The sequence below is a fragment of the Sciurus carolinensis genome, chromosome 7, assembly GCF_902686445.1.
Source record: "Sciurus carolinensis chromosome 7, mSciCar1.2, whole genome shotgun sequence".
In the NCBI taxonomy this organism is placed as follows: Eukaryota; Metazoa; Chordata; class Mammalia; order Rodentia; family Sciuridae; genus Sciurus; species Sciurus carolinensis.
This window is the reverse complement of record NC_062219.1, coordinates 151,924,234-151,946,156: the sequence shown is the minus strand read 5'-3', so window position 1 is coordinate 151,946,156 and position 21,923 is coordinate 151,924,234.

Genomic DNA, 21,923 nt, shown 5'->3' with positions numbered 1-21,923 from the left:
TTTTGGTCTAGGAATGATGAAATTCTGACACCTCTCCCGGTCATCTCACATTTCCCCATGTCAAGGATGATCACTTTGAGGGGTGTGGGTTGGTGGTTGTGAAATATGTGTGAAATACTGAAATGTGGATGACCAGTAGGAAATCAGATGTGCTCTTGTGCAGCTTGGGCAAGAGATCTGGGGTAGGGGTGGAGTTTGGGGAGCAACCAGCTGCGCTGTGGTTATTGATGCCAAGGGGCTGGAAACACATCACTGAAGACATTGTGTGAAGGAAAGGAAGAAGGAGGTCAAGGCAGGACACTAGATACTCCAGCAGCTGGGAGTAGAGCAGAGGGAAGGACCCGAAATTAGAGTATCACAGGCAGAGCCAGAGGTGTTGGAAACAAAGGAGAGCGTGGAAGCGGGCAGGCCCAGCTTCCAAGGCACGTGTGTGAAGCTCCGGAGAGCGCTGGGGTCAGGCGAGGTTTAAAGACCACACTGACATGGGTGACTAAAGCCTCTGGGGGTGGGAGAGAAACAAACCCAGGGATATGGAACTTAGGTGGATGAAAGGGAAGATAGTGCACACCATGAAAAAATTAAAAAATTTTAAAAAGACACATGGTTAAAAGCGAAGGAGAGATCAACAGGAGGAGGAAGATAGGTCTTTAAAAACATGGGTGGTATTTCACCAAGTTTATATACCATGAGAAAAGAGAAATGGAGATTGCAAGTTGAAGGCATAGGTGAGGATAGGATTAGCTGCAGGAGCAGATCTCTGAGGGAGAAGGCAGCTGTGAGACTCAGCCTGGGGGAAGGATCCTGATCCTTTTAATATGAGGACTGATCTTTGGAACCAAAAAGGATAAGATCTTTGCAGACATAGTCCTAAGGGCTCAAAATTGAGGGCTTGAGTCCTCTTTTATTTACTTATTTTTGATAAAATGAGATATAGCATAATCATCTGATGAGAAAGGCTTAGGCAGGCAAGATTGGAGACTATCAAAAAATTGTTCTGGTTTTCAGTAGTTACCAGGGACAGTGAAGAGGAAGCTTATCAAGTGCCATTAGCAATTCTGCTCAGTGCTATAAAAGACACTAGTGACCCTGGACATATTTTAGGTGTTCAGTCCTCATGCTGCAATCCTGATCAAGGATAACTTTTGCTCTGGGTTTGCAGACTGGTTGACAAATGAACAAGGTAATAATAAACATTAGGGTACGGGATTCAATTTTCAGTATAATTTTGTCCCAAAGTGAACAGGAGGGAGATTAAGGGAAAATTAGGAAAATCACTCGTAAGTCAGTGGAAAGGAGATGTATGGACTCTTGACATATTGAGAACTCAACCAGATCCCAGCAAGAATTCAGAAGAATCCAGCCACTCTTGGGTCATTCCTGTGCACCATTCTTTTAGTTGTGACTAGATATTTTCCGATGTCCTTACATCACATCCCTTGCCTGGTTGCTTGACACACACCCTGGGTTTGACTTGATTCTGCATCATTTGCCCTGATTGCCCAGTTCAGCTTCTGGCAGGGTCTGCTCTGGGTCTGCAGGACATGACCTCCAACCTCAGGTGCAGCCACGGAACTGGAGGTGTTGTGACCCAGAGGTGGAAAAAGGCATCTGCGTTCCAAGGGGTAGGACATCCCTAATATAAGTTTTGATGCAAAGTGAACACACAGACAGCCTTTCTTTCTCCTTTTACATTTTTTAATTGGCAGACAAAAATTGTACATATTTATGGAATACCACGTGATGTTTTTATGCACATATACATTTCATAATTTTAAAGCAGGGTAAGCATATCTATATCCTCACATTTATCATTGTCGTGGTTAAAAATATTAGAAATGCTTTCTCCTAGACCTTGTGATATAGATATATATGTGACATATTTTCATTGTCTGTAATCCCAGAATACCTAGTAGAACTTAGTTCTCCTACCTCTCTCCCTTTCCCTATCCCTTTCTCCCTTCTGACCTCTCCATCTCCTGGTGACCATCATTCTACTCTCAACTTCTGCACAAGCAACTTTATAGATTCCGCACGAGAAACCCCGTAGTATTTTACACACAGCACTTCTCATGCTGGACTGCTTCATTCCTTCTCCTTTTATTATGACTTATATACTTTGGATCAGGTGATCAAATCCAGTCGGAAATGCAAATCCATGCAAACATTCATAGCCGAGTTGTGCGCGGCCCAACTCTAGAACGCAGGCCCCGGACAGGCAGGGGCTGCTGACTTTCAGGGACATAGGTGCCATCTTTCTGTAACTTCTTCCCGAGACGTATCTCCAGGGGCACCCACAGGACAGACGCTGTCCATCAGGAGCCTGCTCCTGCTGCTGTCTTCTCCCACCTTTCCTCTTCAGTGGTAGAATCGTTCCAACTCAAGGCAGGGTGAGGGGCACCAGGGCAGAACCCGGGGACCCCAGACCCACTCTCAGAATAACTCAGGGCCACAAGAGTTGGCTCTGCTTCCTTCACCAATAAGAACATATTTGCCTCTGTACATCAAGAAAGGTGAAAAATTGGTTCTTTGTTTAAAATTCCTTTGGTTTATCTAGTACTGTACATTTGTATTTACTGTTGAAGAAGAAACTCAACAAAATATTGACTGGCCTACGTGAAGACAGTGGACCAGTGGGGAGCTCAGCTATGGTGGTCAAGGCACGGCTAATCTGCATTCGAGAACTGACTCTACTAAATGCTGAGGACAGAGAATATTGAGAAACTTTATTTTCACATCCATAAACTGGAGATAAAATATATATATAATTTCTCAAAATGTTCATGTATGAGTAAAGGACACAGTGCCCAAAAAGGCCCCAAAAAGGTACACGACTCATAATAAGGATGTGATAAAGGTTGACATTCTTAGTTACTCATTTGTAAGCTCTTTTAAGACACTGACGTTTTCACTTAACCCAATGGTCAGTAACTGCAGTGGTAGTGCAAAACCCTCAGAATAAGAACCATCGCTGGTGTCTAATGCCCTCCCGCTACAGCACAGACCATCTTCTCCTGTCCCCGCTCACGGACAAGGGAGCCTGATGGTCACCTCCCTCTGCTTTCTGACACAGCAAGTGATAGCAATCACAATTAAGTGGCATCTCCACTTACTCTTCCCCAGGCGAAAAAAAGAGAAAAAGCGTTAAAAACTATTTTGTCTAATCTTTCTAGATTGGGCTTGCTTCCCAACCCCTGACTAATCTCCATGCCTCACCCTGGAATGCTCCACTTTTCTTTCTTAACTGTGACTCCGTCCTGCCTGGCACTGGCTTATTCGGAGAATTACCAGGGTGGAAAAGTGAAGATAGAGAACAGCTTCCGTGTTACAGCCAGATTCTGCCACCTTTAAGCACAGCTGGATGCTGGCTACCTTCACCATCTAAGTTTCTGGTCATTTCCCTTCCTACTGGTGAGTTTATTTTTTTCCTCTTTAGTTTCTTTATCCTAGTAAGGCATTGTGAAGAAAATCAAGGAATAAAATAATCATTTTCTCTAATGTCACAGAAATGCAAAACAATGCCATTGTGGCCCAAATTGCACAGTTAATTATATCTATTTTCCTTCCCATGCTGTCTCTTTTCACAGCCTGCCTTGTCAACATGTGTTCATATAATTTTAGAGCTGGAAAAGACACCAACAATAATCAAAATCAGGGTCTTTATAGTAACACGCAGTGAAAGGTCGTGTGGTCACAAAGATTGAAAACAATATATTTTGTCCACCTCTTGGAAACTCCCACCATTCACCAGCCCTCAAATCCTGGAAATCCCAGGTGTGGACTGCTCCATTCACATGAGTGGGTCTGCCTCACAGCTACCTGGTGGTGGGACTCTGTTGGGGATCTGCACCAACGTCCAATAGGATGGTATTCCTGTGGAACCCGCTTTGAAAACCTTTAGTCACCTGACTCCATTACCTTTCACAGGAAACCAAGACCTGTGTCTCCATCCCCTTTATTTTTGTTCCTCTGAAATTTTATTTTTCTTCTTCATGCCTACGGTGGAAAAAGTACCAACCTGATACACGGCCTTTATTCTACCTTTGCCCCACAGATATTTCTTACCCTATGTGTACCCCAAAAGATTGAGTACCTGTTCATCGCCCTTCAGCAGAGAAACAGGAAGAGAGCAGAGTGCTGTTTAGAAACCGTTTGCACCTCTTCCGTGAAAGGGTTCCCCGACCTCTAAAGACTTGTCCATGCAAAGGATTGAAGGAGACGAGGGTCCTGCAGCTATACACTAGAGGCTAGTCTCTGATCCATCGTTCTGGGTAACTAGTCTCCAACCCTAGTCATATATGAGGAAATGACAAAGTACAAGGTCACCATGACGTCTCACCACACCCCAAGAGTCCAGCGGGAGTGATTTATGAATGCACGTGTAACCTACAGATCTCAGTTTTCAACTGATACTTGGTGTCACCCAGAAAAGCCTCGTGGAGAAGAATCATGAAAGTTCTTTCACAAGAGCCTGAACGCTGAAGGCCATGGAAAGCAGTCATCTGAAGGCAGAGGTCACTGCACCCGACCCCCGAGCAAGGGTCTTCAGCGTGTTCACTTCCTCTCTAAAGAACGACTCATTGGAAAATCACTTTGCAACCCTCATGTGACAGATGAGAACAATGTAATATCAAAAACCCGAATGAGAAGATGCCCGAGAATTGATTTTCTACATAGCTGTGACCGATCTGCTTCTCGTTAGTTCCGCCGACTTTAGTTCTCATATATGAAATGAGAGCCGTGCGGTGTGTGTGTCTGTCACTTTGTTCCGTTTGCATTTATCATAAGGTCACTCGCTGCACCCACGCCCAAAGCTGCACCCTTCCCGGGAAGGGGGAAGGGAAAACAAATTCTCACCCTCCTCTGGTCGGTCCCAGGCCTGGATCGCCCCGTTTCCTCCAGTCAGCAAATCCCTGTACATCGGAGGCACTAAACTCAGCTCCTGGAAATACTGCCTGCTGGTTAAATCACCCACGCTGGATAGGCCCTGAAAGAGGCAGACATGCCTTGAAATTTACTGCGGCAACCTGCACATCTTCCCAAGGCCTGGGAGTCTCTGGACTCTTTCCCGGCAGAGGAGGCTCTGGTGTTTGTCCCTGCAGAGGGCAACCAAGAGCCGTGTTGCCAGTCAGGTCCACGCTTGCGCCCTGAAGGAGCAGTGAGCCAGGGTTTCCTGGCTTGGGTCTTTGTGGACCTGGACAGCGAATCCAAGTCATGTGAAGGGCTTTAAGCTGACCTATCTTTTCTTTTTAATCTAACATTATGCGTAACTGCATGGGAAAGACCAGTCAGGCTGACGCATCATTCTTTCAAAAGCCTGATTGTTCTGATGTTGGGTCAAGTGCACATCCCACCATAGACGTGCAGTAGAAGCCAGGCTCACACACGAAGCCACAGGCATGATCGGTCTCTCTGCCAGCCAGCCAGCTCCCTCTCGGCAGAAAGAGGTAGCCCCATTTGACACCTCAGAGTTTAGTCCCATCCCTTAGATTTCCGTTCCATCGTTTTTCAGCAGACTCATTTCATTAACTAAAGCCCTTTTGTAGGGTCCAAGAGCCCTCAGCTGGAGTGATGTTGGCTTCACAGCAATGAGTTTGGTAGGTTCGTTGCAGCTTATTTTAATTTTCTAGCTGAAATCGTCTAGTGTGCTCTAAGCACTACTGTTTAACAGCACAGCTAATCCACTATGAAGCCAGAGGCCTGCCTGTCTCTATTGCAGTAAAACAGTCTGCACCACTGTACACACAGGCAGCAGGGAGGCTGGGGGTCTACACCACTGTATATACAGGCAGCGTGGAGGCTGGTGGGGACTATTCAGGTTGTCCCACTTCAGGCTTCAATTAACAGATAATCCAACCACTTTCTAAATCCAGAAAAGTAAAGTAGCTAATTATCTCAGAAAGCATGAGGTTTCCAATAATATTCCATGGAGATTTGGGGTTTCCTCACATGAGATCTGTTTCGGCTTTCCAGTGCCCACTTGGTGTGCCCTTTCGGAGGCCCGACCCTCCTGGACAGTTTCCAAAGTTACTCTCGGCAGGCGTTGACTTTCTCCATGTCATCTGTGAATGGTAGATCCAGAGGGAGCCCCAGGGACGGGAGGGACACCGGGACCAGGCACTCCTTAGGCCCGACCCGACGTGTGGTCGGCCACCAGCTTCAGCGCACTGGAAGCCTGGCAGAAGAGCCAACTCCCGTCCCCTGCCCAGACCCGCTGAGGAAGAAAAGCTGGCAGCGGGCTCCAGGAGGGTCAGCGCAGACTAAACTTTGAGAACCAACGCCTTAGACACTTTTAAGGATTTGGAGAGTTTTCCTGTTAACTTGAAATAACAGAACTTTCACTTATTTGCATAACGAAGTCATTAAGTAGGCAGAGAAGTGAGTCTTCTGATTATCTGAAAAAGAAACTGTATTTTAGAAAGGGGCTTTGTTTGAAAGCACCCTCATGCCGAATGCAAGACCAGAGCCTCTGATCTTGAGTGTAATGCTCATTCCACTGACCTGCCATCTGTGCAGCAAAGTTGGTCTCGGATGGAGGCTCGCCTGGCTCTGGGGTCTGTGTTGCTGACTGGCCAGGTCGAGCCCAGGTAGCACCCTCAGTGACTGGTCACCATGAAAGTAACTGAAGAAGAAGGAGCAAGAGAAGAAGAAGAGAAGGAGGAGGAATGGAGGGAAGGAAGGAAGGAAGGAGTGGAGGGAGGGAGGGAAAGGAAAGGAAAAAAAGAAGAAAAGAAAAAGAACACAAGGAAGGAAAAGAAAGGGAGGAAGAGAAAGGGAGAAGAAAGGAAGGAGGAAGGAAGGAAAGAAAAGAAAGGGAAGGAGAGAACAATGGAGGGAAGGCAGGAAGGAACATTTGGAAATTGGACTGAGAAGGAACAAAGCTAAGCAATAACAGAGAGTCGCGTTCGCCCACAGTGCGGTTCAGGCATGAGGGCAAAGTCTGGGATCCAGAGCGGCCAAGCCTGTCACAAGGCAGTAGAGGCAGCAGCCTGGATCTTCATCCACAGCTTTGTGATGGGAGAAATCATTCAAGTTGACAGCAACGTCTGAGACGTACATGGAACCACACCAGCTGCTTGTTCAACGCCCTCGAGGCCGCCCTGACCTGGTGGACGGTGGTGGTGCCTTGAAACACCTTTGCGTCCCTCTCGCTGGTCAGTGTTGTAAAGTGGGAGCCGACCAATCCCTGGAGGGCTCGTTTAAGATTCAGATTTCTGGCAAATGCTTAAATGTACCGCGCCTGCAGCAGGGATGCAGAATCATCATCTTTCTGCTGCTTCTCAGGTGAGTTTTCTTGGCTTCAGGTCAGAGCCTGGACCTGCTGTAGTTTTGCTTGTTTTTCTTCTCACTTCCTCTTCTTCCTTTTCTTTTTCTTCCTTGTTTTTTTCTTTTCTTACTTTTAAAGTAGGTTTTATAACTAAAAATCAAAACACACAGACAATAAAAGAGAAATGAACTGTGCCTCCTTCATCATCAAAGAACGGCTGAGGAAGAGCTCTGGTCTGAACCCGGGTAGTGGCAAGAGTGTGACCCAGGACATCATGGAAAGCTTGAAGCCTAGTGTTGACTGCCCGCGACCTGCATGACCTGGATTGAACAGCAAAGAAAGAGTGACCCTCCAGTTCATCCATGTTGATCATAACACCCACTTAGACAGATAAATGCATGTGTTTCAAAGCACAAATATCACGCTGTATTGGAAATACTTCTGCCTAGGCATGACCCGTAAGAGAAAAGGAGGAAAACTTACGGACCCAGGGACATGCTCTTTGGAAAGTCATCCTTCCTGCCCATTCCTCTGCTGCTGCGGCAGAACAGAAAAGGCCCACGTGGTGAACACATCTGAGTAGTTCTCTCCAGCCAGAGACGCTGGCTCCCCATCATCAAGCCATTCTCCATCACTTAAAAATGAGGAAGTAAAGAGAGCCAATGGAAGAAAAAGAACTAGACCGCACGGCTCTTCCGTTTGAAGTGGTTTGAAGTCTCCCTGAGAGGTCCTGCTCTTGACGGTTGGTCCCAGCCTGTGGGGAGTTGGGCCGTGGAAACCCGGTGGGCAGGGCCCAGAGGGAGGAAGCTGGTCGCGTGGGGCATGTTCTTGAGGGGATATGGGACCCAGCCCCCTCCTCTCTGTGTTTCCCAGCTGCCATGGACTGTAGTCTTCCTCTGCCATAGGACCCACCACCATGATCACCGTGCTCAGAGACCCAAAGGCAACAGGACCACATGACCATGGACTGAACGAGGATCATGAGCCAAGGTGAAGCTCACATCTTCTTAAGTTGATTTCAAGCTCGCTTCCTTTCTCAAATGTCTAACTACATAACTAAAAGTCGACTAGTGCACCTTCTCAAGTCAATTCCACTGGCTCCAAATGATGTCCTCTTTCTTTCTCTATTCCTGAAACCAAGGCTTCCCAACATACCACATGGTGTAGTTTCTTGCATGTTGTGTGAATTCTGGAATTTTCAAAAGATTCTTAGGTGATTCTACTGTGCAGACAAGTTGGAAACCAGGGCCTTAAAATAATCACTTAAAACAAGAAAATTGAATGCCAGTTGTTCCTGGTATGTAAATGCTATATATTTCCCCCTTAAAGCCCCTCTATGGCCATACTCTCCAGTAGGTCTTGGAGGATAAGTTCCAAGTTATCAATAGGAAAAGCCAGGCCTTCATTCCAAAAGTCTGGCCACTGCCTATCTTTCTAATTTTCATTTTCTCAATCTAATGATGTCCACTCAGAGAATATGGAACTTTTAAAAGGAATGTGGAAAAAAATGCTTTGCCTTAAAAAAAAACTCAGTCTCCTCTCAGTGAGTCCCTATGGTCTGAAGGTTTTCCCAATTCCCTTGTCCTTCCTTCGGCACAACTCCTGCTTGGGTGTAATCATTCCCACTCTTCTCTACCTGCTCCTCTGTCTGATGTCCTGCGTGCGACTCTGGCCTTGCTTGTGTGTCTTTCTCTCTCGCCAGAACCTGCCTCCTTAGTGCAGCGTACCACTGAGCCTCTGAATCTGTATCTGCGGATTAAGCTCCACAGATTCAACCAGCCGCAGATTGACAATATTCAATAAAAACACACTTGTTCTGAACACGTAGTTTTTATCCTTGTTACCCAAACGATAGAGTGTAGCAACTACGTGCATAGATTTAATTGTATTAGGTATTATAAATAATTTAGAGGTGATTTAAAGTACAAGGGAGGAGGTTGTAAGTTACATGCCAACTGTGAATTTTGGTATCCACAGAGGATCCTGGAACCAAGGTCCTGTGGAAACTGAGAGATGGCTGTACTTTATCTCATTCAGCTCCGTCTTGCCACCCTGAGCTCTGGGGCTGGCACAGAGCAAGTTTGAAATCTGTGGAATAACGGAATGACGAAGGATGAGAAAGTATTTCCAGCTGGGTCCTCTACTATGTACCAGAGTTAAAATCAGGATTTCCTTGTGGATTTGAGAAGGAAATATCCTTTACCATTTACTTACCATTTACCAGGTGATTTGCTCTCATTTTCAAGGACTGATTCTCAAATACTCCAAAGACCTGGCTGCTGGGTTCTAAACCTCAGATGGTGAGAGCCAGAAAGCTGGGAGGCGACATGACCTCCTTCCCGCTGCTCTGCCCTCCTGACTGGCCAGCCCTCTTCTCTTCCACCTCCAGTCTCTGCAGCCTGCAGATCTGCCTGTGAGCAAGCCACCCTGAGGACTGTACCTCAGCACAGTGAGCTGTCCCAGGCGGTGGGTAATGAAGCTCCAGGTGTAACCGGGTCCTGGTTAAGTCACACTCCCTGTCCCTTGGCACTGTACCCACCTTTCCAGGGTAAGACTTCCACTCCTACGAGGGGACAGGGACCATCCTTTAAGGGAAGGCCCTGCCTCTCTGTCCTGTCTGTTTTGTGTTAATTTGTTTGCTTGCTTTTCCTGGGAAGCCACATCTTTATCACGCCCAACCATATCCCGCCCACCTCATATGTGAATCTCAGAATAGGTGCTCATGTGGCCAGAAGTATCATATCCCCCAGCCTGGGTGGCACTGCAGCCAGAACCTGGTCACAGCCTCAGCCACTCTTCCTGACTTGCATCTGTTTTTGTCTCCCCGGCTCCCTACTCTGTCTTCATGAAAATCTGGTTTTATCTTTTGAAATGAGGTTGGATTGACAACAGCTGAGCTGCCTTATTTCAAACATTATTATTCCAAAAAGGGACCTGAGACTTTTGACTTCTACTGTACAGATTTATAGGTGACTCATTTAACAAAGTTACTTTAAGGTCAAAATAAACAAACTTGTTGAAAAGCATCAGAAATTGCTACCTTCATGGAGCGTTGGCAGCCAGCCCTCTTGTCTATCCAAATATACGAGTGTCCTTGCCAGTCACAAAATGGCAAGTTGATGTCAAATCTATAGCCATTTTCTCCACTGACTCCATTCACATGTATGGCAAAAATAAATTTGAAATAGTGTAAATACCTCCCACCACTGAAGATTATACCACATTGAAAATATAGACAAAGCAAATACAGAAATTGAAATGTATAATACGAGCATGCTGGAGTAAAACCATGTCATCAGACATAATCTAAGAAAATGCAGATGTTAAGGCATTTGCTCCTGGTGACACGTATAATGTACTCATCCTTCACAAAGACAGAAAAAAGTGATCTGGACCTGGTACATTGCAGAAATTGAAGCGGTTTATTATGATAGTTCAAGGAAGATGTTTTAAGTCTTGTAGTAAAAGGAGTTAATGCCAAAACCCAACAGGCTTTTGTTCTGACACAAGACAAGCAAGCGCACAGAGACAACAATGATATCAAGTGTATCTAGGCCATGGAAAATAAGAATATTCAAACGAAAAATGTTGGCGTGTCTACGATGTATCAGACTTGTGGTTGCCATTCAGGGTACATTTTAATTTTAAAAAAATAGATAAATACTTCCTTTTTTGTTTAGTGTTTTTTTTATTTTGGGTGGCAGATGTGGGAGAGGAAGAGAGCCGAGGTGTAGAAAAACTTCAGCATGATAAAGTCTTGTCATCACCAGCCCACTGGGGTGGCCCCTCCAAGGACCACGTAAACTTGTTCCTGAGATTGGACCATGCCTGGGTTTCCTCTCAAGTCGCTTTACATCCAGTACCTTTGTTCTTAAGTAAGCCAATCATTCCAATCAGACGAAGTGCAAATAGGAGAGCATTTCTTGTAACAGGAAAATCCTAGTTGACAGCACTAAAACCAGAAAGAGCCAAAGAAGGAGGGTAAATATTTGATTCTGTGCAAGTTGGGACGAGCCTATTAATTTAAAGCTGGAAGCTGGGAGGCCTTTAAAAATAAGTAATGGGGTAAACAGGCCATTGCTGACCTCGGAATACAGCCGGGGAAGGCAGGGATCTGGTTTCTCATCTAGCCAGCAGGAAGGGGCAAGCATTTGTGTTTGCTTTTTCCTTCACACTGGAAATAAGTGCATGATTTTTAAAATGTTGAATATAATGAAGGTTTCTTGTAAAAATTCAAAATTTAAAAAACATCCAGAAGACTCCATGGTATTCCACTCATTATGGGTTAAAAATATCAAGAAACTTAGTGACTATTATTCTCCATAAATAAGGAAACACATGGATCTCCAATTTACAGATCATAAAGGAGAATCAAGGCAGATGAGGCACAAGAAGAGGAAGCGTTAGAAAATCAGTTCTATTTATAAACCTACCAACTTTCCATCCACTAAGAAGGACCCACCACGTGTGGTCGCTAAAGGAATCAGGAGGGATGGCATTTACAAGGTTCTCACAGGCGCGGGGACCGAGGAGACCTGAGCTCTCCTTCACAGCCAGGAACCTGACAGGACACCAGGCTCTGGGGACAAGCGTCCCAGCGGTGGGCCCAGCCTCACGTCTTAAACACAGTCGGCACAATAAACATAAGAAAATACACTGGTCAGTCATCAGAAGAGGACACACGGAGAGGAGAAGACCAACGCCACAGAATGGCTGGCATCCAGGGTGGTGTGCGGGCAGGAGCAGGCAGTCTCTGATTCCAGCTGGGAGTCGGCTGGCCGCAGGGTTGCTGGGAGAACGTGGACGGCACATCGCAGTCCATCTGCCCTGACCTGAGTTTGCACTGCCTGGATGTGCACGCCCAGACCCTCTCCTCCCAGCACACAAGGCAGCTCAGTTAGGGAAACGACCTCCTTCAATCACAGGATACAGCTCGGCCGAATGAGGAACTTCAGGTTTTTCCAAAGGCTTGTACATTGATGGGAATCGGCATTTATTTACGTTGTATTTGACCATTTCTTAGATCTTTTGCTTTGTGTTCGGTGACTTTCACTTTCTGAAAAGGCCCAGTACATGAAGATTATTTTCATGGAACATGGACTACAGACTGACCATTCCTAGTCCAAAAATCTGAAATCTAAAATGCTCCAAAAGTTTAAACTTCGTGAGCACCAGCCTGATACTCTCTTTCAGATTTTGGAGTATTCCAGATTCCTAGACGCTCAACTGGTGAAGCCCATAAAAATATTTTGATCCCCACTGCAAAAAAAAAAAAAAAAAAAAAAAAAAAAGAAAGAAATGCAAAATCTGAGAACTTCCAGACCCAAGCATTTAAAAATAAATACTATTTTCCTGCACCCTTCTCAGGAGCACTCGTGACTGGTGGTTTCCCGGGAGTCACCAGGGAGGAAGGTCTACAATAATCTAAGAGCCACAGTGGCCGCATGCAGTCTGGAGTCAGTCACTGAGTCCTGTCTGCTGAGCTTCATGTGGGCCACCCAGGACAGCCAGACAGCATGGCAGCAGCCGGCGCTCACTGGAGCCCGAGTCTCCCTGAGCGTCTTTTTCCTGCTTAAGGAACACGACAACATTTCCCCCCTCCTCCAACTCTTGCTTTTCACTGTTATGTGATTTTAATGGCTAGAAATTTCTGTGCATTTTAGATCTTCTTATTCTTTTTAAAGAATATATCATTCCCCTCTTTGCTTTGCTTTTCCGATCATTGAACTACAAACTCCACTGGAATGAGCCACTTTTTGATCACGTTAATTTTTCCCAGGGTTGTGTGGAATCATTTCATGTGTTTTTCCCCTCTGAGGGAATAAATTCAATACTAAGATTATTGAGAGAGAACAATGTCACTTTTGGCAAAAACAACATTCAATAAAAATGCAAAAGTAAATAAAATAGAAATAATGAAGGTATCACGCGTAATGTAAGAATACCTGTTTTCCTGATTTTTATAGCTCAAGTGCCTTGGACTTGAACATTAACTCAGCAGGGGCTTCTCTGCAGAAGGAACTTGCTGCTGTTCTTCACCACGAGAACTAGCCATCCCGGAGGAAAGAACAATGGCAACCTAACTTAAGAAAAAAGGTTTAAAAAAGACTCACACAGCAGAAACAAAGCCAATCAATGCTACTTGGAATTCAAAGAGTAGCTGGTTTTATTTTTGAAGCACAATCTGAGGAAGTTGGTAAATTTGAGCATGACCATCAAATGCACCAGCTTCTGAGGGAACAGCTCATTTTTCCCTCCAGACTCTGGCTCTGGACTGAACCTCAGGTTAATGCGAGGTCAGGTGTCAGGCCTCCAGCCTCTCCGACACCAGGGGCCATAAACAGTTTTAGCCTAAGATGGTCTGAAGATCTCCCGGAGGTTTGGAGGAGTGAAAGCAAATGGCCGTTTAGGTTTCAAAGCCGGCTTACACCCTCCCTCCCTTTACTTTGGGTTTTGTTTTGTTTAACAAGTCTGGGTCTGCCAAACACATTAGTGCACTTAGTCCTTGAGGGTGAACTGCGACCTGTGACCTCAGTGCACTTTAAAACAGACCATTCTCATCTGGGAGAAGTCCAGCGCTACCTCCAGCCTGCAACCCACGCACGCTGGCCTTCTCCGTGCCCTCTACCTCCATGTGTGAGTTACACAATCCAGAGCAACCTCCAGCCTCCGCCAAAGCCAGGGCTCTGGAGAAAGGAGATGGCTGAGTAGGTGTTATTGTCCTATGTCAAGCAGTGACATTCCCAGCTGGCTGCAAGCTGAATAGGACTTTTGAATATCCCAAGCAGTTAAAAATGGTGGCAAAGGGGGACAAAGTGATCTTGACTTACCTTGTGGTTTGTAGGCAAGCAATGAAGTCAGCTTGTTAATAATGAAGCACATTGTATACCACCTTAGAAACGAAAAGCTCTACCCCATTTGTGTACAGTGGATCAAAATGCAGTCTGTAAAAATAAACAAATTGTTAAAAATAAATAACAAATAAATAAATAAAAATTTTAAAAAGAAGCACAATCCAATACGTCCTCTTTAATAATAAGCATTCCCAGGGACATATAGTCATACACACTAGGCTTCAGATTCAGAAGAATTAGCCCCGTTAAAGCAGCCCAGTAGAAAGCACATTCTTGGTTATAAGCTTTGCTGAGAACAGCATTATGATTCCAAGAGGTTGGTACAACATGTGCATCCACATGCTAATTTCAGCTATGGTTTCACATCTCATCTCCCCACACCAGGCAACAGTCATATTGAACAATTTTTTTCCTACATTCTTCTTTTTCTCCCTCCACCTTGGTCATTTTGTGTAATGTAAACAAGGGGACGTGTTTAAGGCTCTGATTTTCACACCAGAGGATGAAAATGACCCACAGATAAAAGCTGTGTGAATACTGATAGAGTCTCTGAGACATCCTGGCCACAGCTTTGTCTCGAAAGGAATCTCCTGGGGTGAAAAGCACATACAGCCTCAGTTGCTATTCAAATATTTCATCTCCTGTACGTACAGCTGCAGTGCTGCATAAAAATGTATGTGGCAGAAAAACAGACACCGGGATTATAATTACAGTCAACCTTAAAAGCCACTACATGGGAGGTTAGACACAGACTTGAAAAGCTAGAGGAATCTATAAAATAGGAAATTGGATCTAAAATTAAGAAAACATCAGAATTTGTTTTGTGTTTTCTTTTTCTCTGCCACATACCTTCCTATTCTTCCAACTAGAATTTGAAAGAGTGGAGTTTGTCCTTCCTACAGCAAAACAGCCAAACGTGCAGAAAAGCATACATTGGCCAGCCATTCTGGACTATCCTACGATGAGACAATGTAATTAATCAGATAGAAGATGATTAAACATGTCTCCAAAGCAAAACAAAATTGCAGGATGGAACATCCCAGAAGCAGTGCGGAGAAGGTTTTTTTAAAGCTGCTGTCTTTACAGTTGCCCTGTAACTAATTCTTGGGCCTCGCATGATACATAAGACAGGTCACTGGAAGGCAGGCACTGCGGTGTACAGTGGTGCTCTGCTGTACAAGCCTGCTTGGGAGTCTCATCTGCCTCAGTTAAAACACCTGAGATTCAGTTAGGGTAGCAAACCCTTGATTTCCTTCTGTTTTATAATTTTTAATGAGAAATCAGCACCCAAAATTAAAAAAAAAATTGCTGGAAAGCACATATTTCTTTAGTAGATATTGTTTCTATATTTAAAGTCTGATTTTTCTTGAGTATGTCTTGCAGCCAGAAAGTAGAATTCTTTCTGTTCTTTGATATTGAAAAGGATGATTTCAATCAAAACATTTAATGTTCCAGATGACATCTGAAAGTCTACTCCTTCTCTGGGGTTGCTTTTTTTATTTTTGTGGATTTAGTCCATCCTGGGAGACTGGGCATTCATCATTACATGGTGATCGCTACAATTTGTAGGAAACAAATGATAATTTTGAAACTTTGTGTTTTAGGCTTGGACTCCAACTGATAAGCCTAAGGATTGCACTGTGACCAGTGACACTGGCCTGTCACGTGGACCCTGCCTTCTGGCCCTCACACCTCTGAGTATTGGCCACTCCATAAACACGGGCTGGGTTTGAAATCTGCTTTAACCTATAGAATATGATGGAAACCTCGCTGTCCCCAGTTTCAGACCTATACCCTAAGAAGGGCTGGTTGCTCTGCTTTGCATTCTGGGAAACCCCAACTTCCATATAACAAGCACAGCTTCCCTGCTGAAGAGGTTGCGTGGTAAGACCCAGTGAAAAATCACGGGGAGAGGCAGAAACCCGGCCACTGGCTACTGGAAGGGATCCCAGGGACCCAACAAAAACCAACATGGAGGAGCATAATAGCAATCCTGGAAGGCAAGGGGATGTGTGTAGAGGGGAGGGGGTGGTGTTCAGGTTTTAGGATGGACCCTAACCTGCTTTTGTGCCAAAGATTAAAGCATTTCAAGTATCTCTTGCTGGACAATGAACTGTCCTAAGCTTAGTGGGTTAAAACCACAACAGCTTGTTTGCTCATAACGATGCAGTTTGGGCTGCAGGTGTGAGACATGGTGTCAGATGGGGAGCAGAAGGACCCACTTTTGTGATGGCTCATTCACATGGCTGACAAGTTAGGTCAGCTGTTAGCCAGGAGCTCTGGGGATGCCAGCAAGAGCCTGTGCTTCCTCATGTGGCCCTCTACGTCCTGAGGTTCAGCAGTCCTCTGGCCCTCAATGATCCTGAGTCCTTTACACAGGCAGAATGCATTGACTCCCTGCCAAGACTCACAAATCCTCATCTCATTAGTCTTGGCTTGAAGTCCAGGTTCTCATCATAAGTCAGATCCAGTACAGACCAGGTTGATCAGGAGTAACTCCTCCTGATGTTAAGGACCTTTGAGCAAGCTACCTGTCATTCCCATCCCCAGTGCACACTTTAGAGCAGGGGCAGGGCAATCACAACACCCACTCAGAGTGAGGGAACATGAGAGGCACGGAGTAACTACTGGTCCAGAGAAATTCTTAGTCTTTCAGAGACACACAGGTAGTTCTTTGATTAGGGCTCGGGTCTGCTGTCTAGAAGTTTTCTACAATATCTATTGTCTACCATTCAGGATGTTTCCCTTTTTTCATAATAACTGATCCATATTTAGAGATAAGTCATTTTCTCAACCTATTTCCCATCAATAGAGAGTTGAGTGTCTAGAAGCTTCTGTTAGGGCTTTATCTGCCCCTTTTCACCCAATAGGCAGTGCTTCTGCTAATACAATTACCTTAAAAGCTATGTAGTTTTCCAATGAATCTTTTTGTAGCTCATGTAATTAAAGTAAAATAAACAAAAGTCACAACAAATCTCTTCCTAAAACATTCCTCGATAATCTTCAGCTGTTGGCCAACATCTTGAGATTCTTAACTTTTGATTTTTAGCTGGGGAGCTAGCTCTATCTAAGATTCTTAGGATCCCTGTAATCCAGTAATGAACGCCTAGGAAGTACCACCTAAAGTCTTTGGAAGGAATTTGTGAAGGTTTTGAAACCTGACATTATCCAAGATGCAAATCATTCAGTTAGCAACCTGATTTGATCTTTGCTCTCAGGCTACTTCTTGCTTTGAGAATTCTTTAAGAACTGTAAAAGCTGAGAATGAGAAATAAATCTATATTTGAACAACTCAAATTCTGACTTTTGCACTGATTCTTAAATTTGCTTAAAAACTATTTCTTGTGCTATGGGAGTTCTGTTAAGGAAGTCTGATCCTAAGCTGACATATTGAAGATTTGGACCTGCTTTTTCTTCTATAAGATGAAGGGTCTCTGGTCTGATTCCAAGGTCCTTGATCCATTTTGAGTTGAATTTTGTGCAGGGTGAGAGATAGGGGTTTAATTTCATTCTGTTGCATATGGATTTCCAGTTTTCCCAGCACCATTTGTTGAAGAGGCTATCTTTTCTCCATTGCAGATTTTTGGCCCCTTTGTCTAGTATGAGAAAATTGTATTTATTTGGCTGTAGGGTTGCAAATTAGTGCAGCCACTCTGGAAAGCAGTATGGAGATTCCTCAGAAAGTTTGGAATGGAATCACCATTTGACTCAGCTATCCCACTCCTTGGCCTATACCCAAAGGACTTAAAATCAGCCTACTACAGAGATACAGCCACATCAATGTTCATAGCTGCTCAATTCACAATAGCCAGATTGTGGAACCAACCTAGATGCCCTTCAATTGATGAATGGATGAAGAAACTGTGATTGATATATATATATATATATATATATATATATATATATATACACACGTAAACATACAGTGGAATATTACTCAGCCATAAAGAATGATCAAATTATGGCATTTGCAGGCAAATGGATGAAATTGGAGAATATCATGCTAAGGTAGATAAGCCAATTTCAAAAAAACCAAAGGACGAATAATCTTGCTGATAAGTGGATGATGACACATAATGGGGGGGTGGGAGGGGTTAGTGTTAGGTTTAGAGTTAGAGTTAGGGAGGGGGACAAGAATGGAGAAAGGAAGGACTCTATAGAGGGAAGAGGGGTGGGAGGGGTGGGGGGAAGGGAAAAAATAACAGAATGAATAAAACAACATTACCCTATGTAAATTTATGATTGCACAAATAGTATGCCTTTACTCCATGTACGGAGAAACAACATGTATCCCATTTGTTTACAATAAAAAAAAAACTAAAATTTCCTTTTAAAATTGCCTTGCTTCTCCTATTTTTGTCATAAATAGGTAAAGAGGCAAGTGTGTGGCTTTAACACAGACATCTCCACACCAAGGCCACAAAGGACTCAGAGTCCTCTTGACCAGCTCCCTTACTGCACACGGGCTGACGGCTCACCCATTTTCCGGCTGTCCCCATTTGCTCAGCCTATGGTATAAGTGTCCTTGGAGGGCCTTTAGCATTCCACCTGCCACCCAGTCCCCAGAGCAGTTAATTCCACATGACTCAGTTTCATATTAGAGTCACACTCTACCTGCAGTAGCCAATTTTTGTTTTTGCTTTAAACTGTTGCCTAAAAATATTTCCCCCAAACCCAGTGGCTTAAATAAAAAGTTTATAATTTTTGCAATCATAAGTCAACAGCAGGTGTCTCTGCTTTACCTTGTGTTGACGGATGTCTAGCAGGTTGAAGACGGCCAAACCTAGAAGGCAGGCTCACGGTGACTGCCTGGCTCCCAGGAGCAGCTGGGGCATCTCCTGGGGACTTTAACTCTGCCTGTAGGTCAAGCTCCTCAGTTCCCTTCCATGTTGCCCCGCTATGGGTTTTTCTTCAGCTTCCTTAGACAAGAGGGTCTCAAGATGGTTAAATTTTTATGTGATGACTATAAAAGCAGAAAAGTAAAACCCATGAGGCCATCTTAAGGTTCAGCGCAGGATGGACGTAGGATTACTTCTGCCCCATTCTGTGGTTTAAGCAAGTCACAACCCAGCCACATGCATGCAAAGGGCATTGGCACCACTAGGTGTGATGCACAGGGGTCCGATATGTTAACAGACTCCACTATAAAATCCTGTGGCCACAGTTACAAGGAAACCCTAGGACTGTGGTTCTTGAAGTGCAGTCCCCAGTCAATAGCCTCAGCCAACCATGACGCTTCACAGATACAAGTTCTCACTCTGCATTCAAGACCCACTCAGTAAGCAGCTCTGGGGAGACACCCACAAGCCTAATTTATCAACCTTCCAGGTGGTTCTGATGCAAAAAAGGTTTGAGAATTCAATGCAAAGAGATGTAAGAAATGAGTGTGCTGCTTATGGAATATCCTAAGGAGTGGCTAACCAGCTACTTCTTAATTTGAATTAGTTAGATCATATGTTTAACACGGCGTTAGTTATGAAAAGATGGATTTTTCTACCAGTGTTCACATGGCTATTAATGTAAACCATCCTCTAGAATCAAGGTAGAAAATTTGTCAGTTAAATTAATCACCAATCCAAACACCTAAGTGAAAATGTCTGACAATTCATAGGCAATTACCCTTCCTAGCTTACTATCTCTACCTACACATACAAATTTCTTTTTTTTTTTTTTCCTATTTCTTTTTGCTCTTGGGCTATTTTTATAGTTGCTTTAATTGTATTTTATGTTAGAATAATAAAATTTCTTGTCATAAATACATGTTTATTGCCAAGGATGTGAGTGAGGGTAAAGAAGAAACAAGGACACTTGATAAGTATTTTAGGGCACGAGCAATTTTTCAGGAGCATTATTTTTGAAAGAAACCTGGGAATGTAAACTTAAGATAAAGATATTGAGTCAGGAGGGAATTAGTGAGTCGTCCAAGGACATCAGGTAGAGAAAATATTTCACTCATGTGTGGATCGTTCCGTGCTCAATCCACTGACATGATGCATGTACTATGATTTCAGGCTGCTCTATAATCTTCCAGAGTATTCAGGTTTTTTGCAAAATTAACCTCTCGAAATATTGCAAGTGGAAGTGGCCTATTGAACTCCATTAATTGATTAAATTCTGCATGCCATTAGAGCAGCCCAGGTTGGCTTGCCAATAAAAATGAATCATGGGAAGTGGTTTGTTAGGAATGAGGAGCTAAAAATAGAAAGGATTCACCTCTTATCAGAAGCACAGGAAACTTGTATTGCTGATTTCTGTGCAAAAGTTCTAAGATCAGACAATATCTGTGACCTCGGATACTTGATGGAATACCAATGAGAGCACATGGGCAAATCAAAGCCCTGAGCAGACCACATCTTATTTCATTTAAAATTGTCTAAATTCAGTCAAGGCTTTGGAGCCCATGGTGTGTTCCCGGCATGGCGGTGCCTCTCTGAATCCCATCCCATCCTGGGCTGCAGATACTATTTATCCACATCCTGCCTATAGGGAACCAAAGTCAAATACAAAACTGGGACTTGGACTCAGACTGTCCACAGAGTCCATGTGCCTATCTGCAAGGTGACACATGTTCTTGACCTTGATTTCAGGTTCTCACTTTGAAAATCTGATTACATACTAATGTGGCGAATTCTGAAGAAGTTCAAGAATGTGTTCACAGCTCAGTCATGTTAAATCGAAGTAGCAGATGACAATCTCTGTGTACGGTTGCTTAATTTTTAAGAGTTTTAAACACATTCCCACCTCATTTGGGTCACAAAATTCCCCAAAGGGATTTATTTCAATTGTACCACTGTGTAAAACAGAAGCAACACCCCAGAGGCTTAGGAAAGCTAGAGTAACCAGGTTCATATCACTCAGAAGTGCAGGGGCCAAGACTGTCATGCCAGGATCCTGATGGAAAGTTTCATGATTTCCTGAAGCTCCAGAAGTTGTCAGAGGTTCAGTCACAATTCACAAAGAAAGGGAAGTGATGGGGATTTGAACCAGTCTCTTTTGCCTCATTTATACCTCTGAACAGCAAAATTCCAGAGAAATATAACCTTTAAAGTGCAGTATGAATTTTGGCTTCATTTTAAATAATTGCAGTTACACTCCCAATACAACTACTCCTGTATTTTGATTCCTTTCTTTGAGCAGGGGAGACAGGAAGGTCGTCCGAGGTCTGGGACATGGCCCAGGCTCTGTATCACGGGCTTCTCGTGCAAGCATGAAATGCTGAGGAATGAGACCTCCCCCCACGCATTTCACTGGACAGTGGTGGACAGTTGTAACCATGGAGATGTGATGTCATTTTCACTTCTAGAATATATGGACTGGCACCTAAAGATCAGTGGCATTCGATGGCTCAGTCTTCTGAATATGCTTCAATCTCTAATAAATGCCTAAATCCCATGACTCAATCTGCCTCCCTTCAAACTTTGCTGAGCAGCTGCTAAGTGAAAAGATTGAATATTGGCGAGGGCAGGCGGTCAGAGCAAATGCAAAAATCAAGAAGAACTGTGAGAAACAGACAAGTAAACACCGGGAGACAGTTTGGGAGAAAGGGCAGAGCTGGGGAAGAGTCACAGCACGGCACTGAGGAGAGGGTCAGTTGCGCAGCCCGTGCTCCTTTGACCGCACGCTGTTTACTGGTATGACCAACTCTCATTCTGAGCTCTTGGCTGAAGTTAAGTAGAGACTTAACACCATTCATCGTGTGAATCCATGTCTGTAATTTCTGTGACCTGGGCATTTAGGGCAAAAACGGTTTCCATTTCTCCCCATTTCATGCATCGTTTCAGAGCTGTGTAGTTGCTATGTAGAAA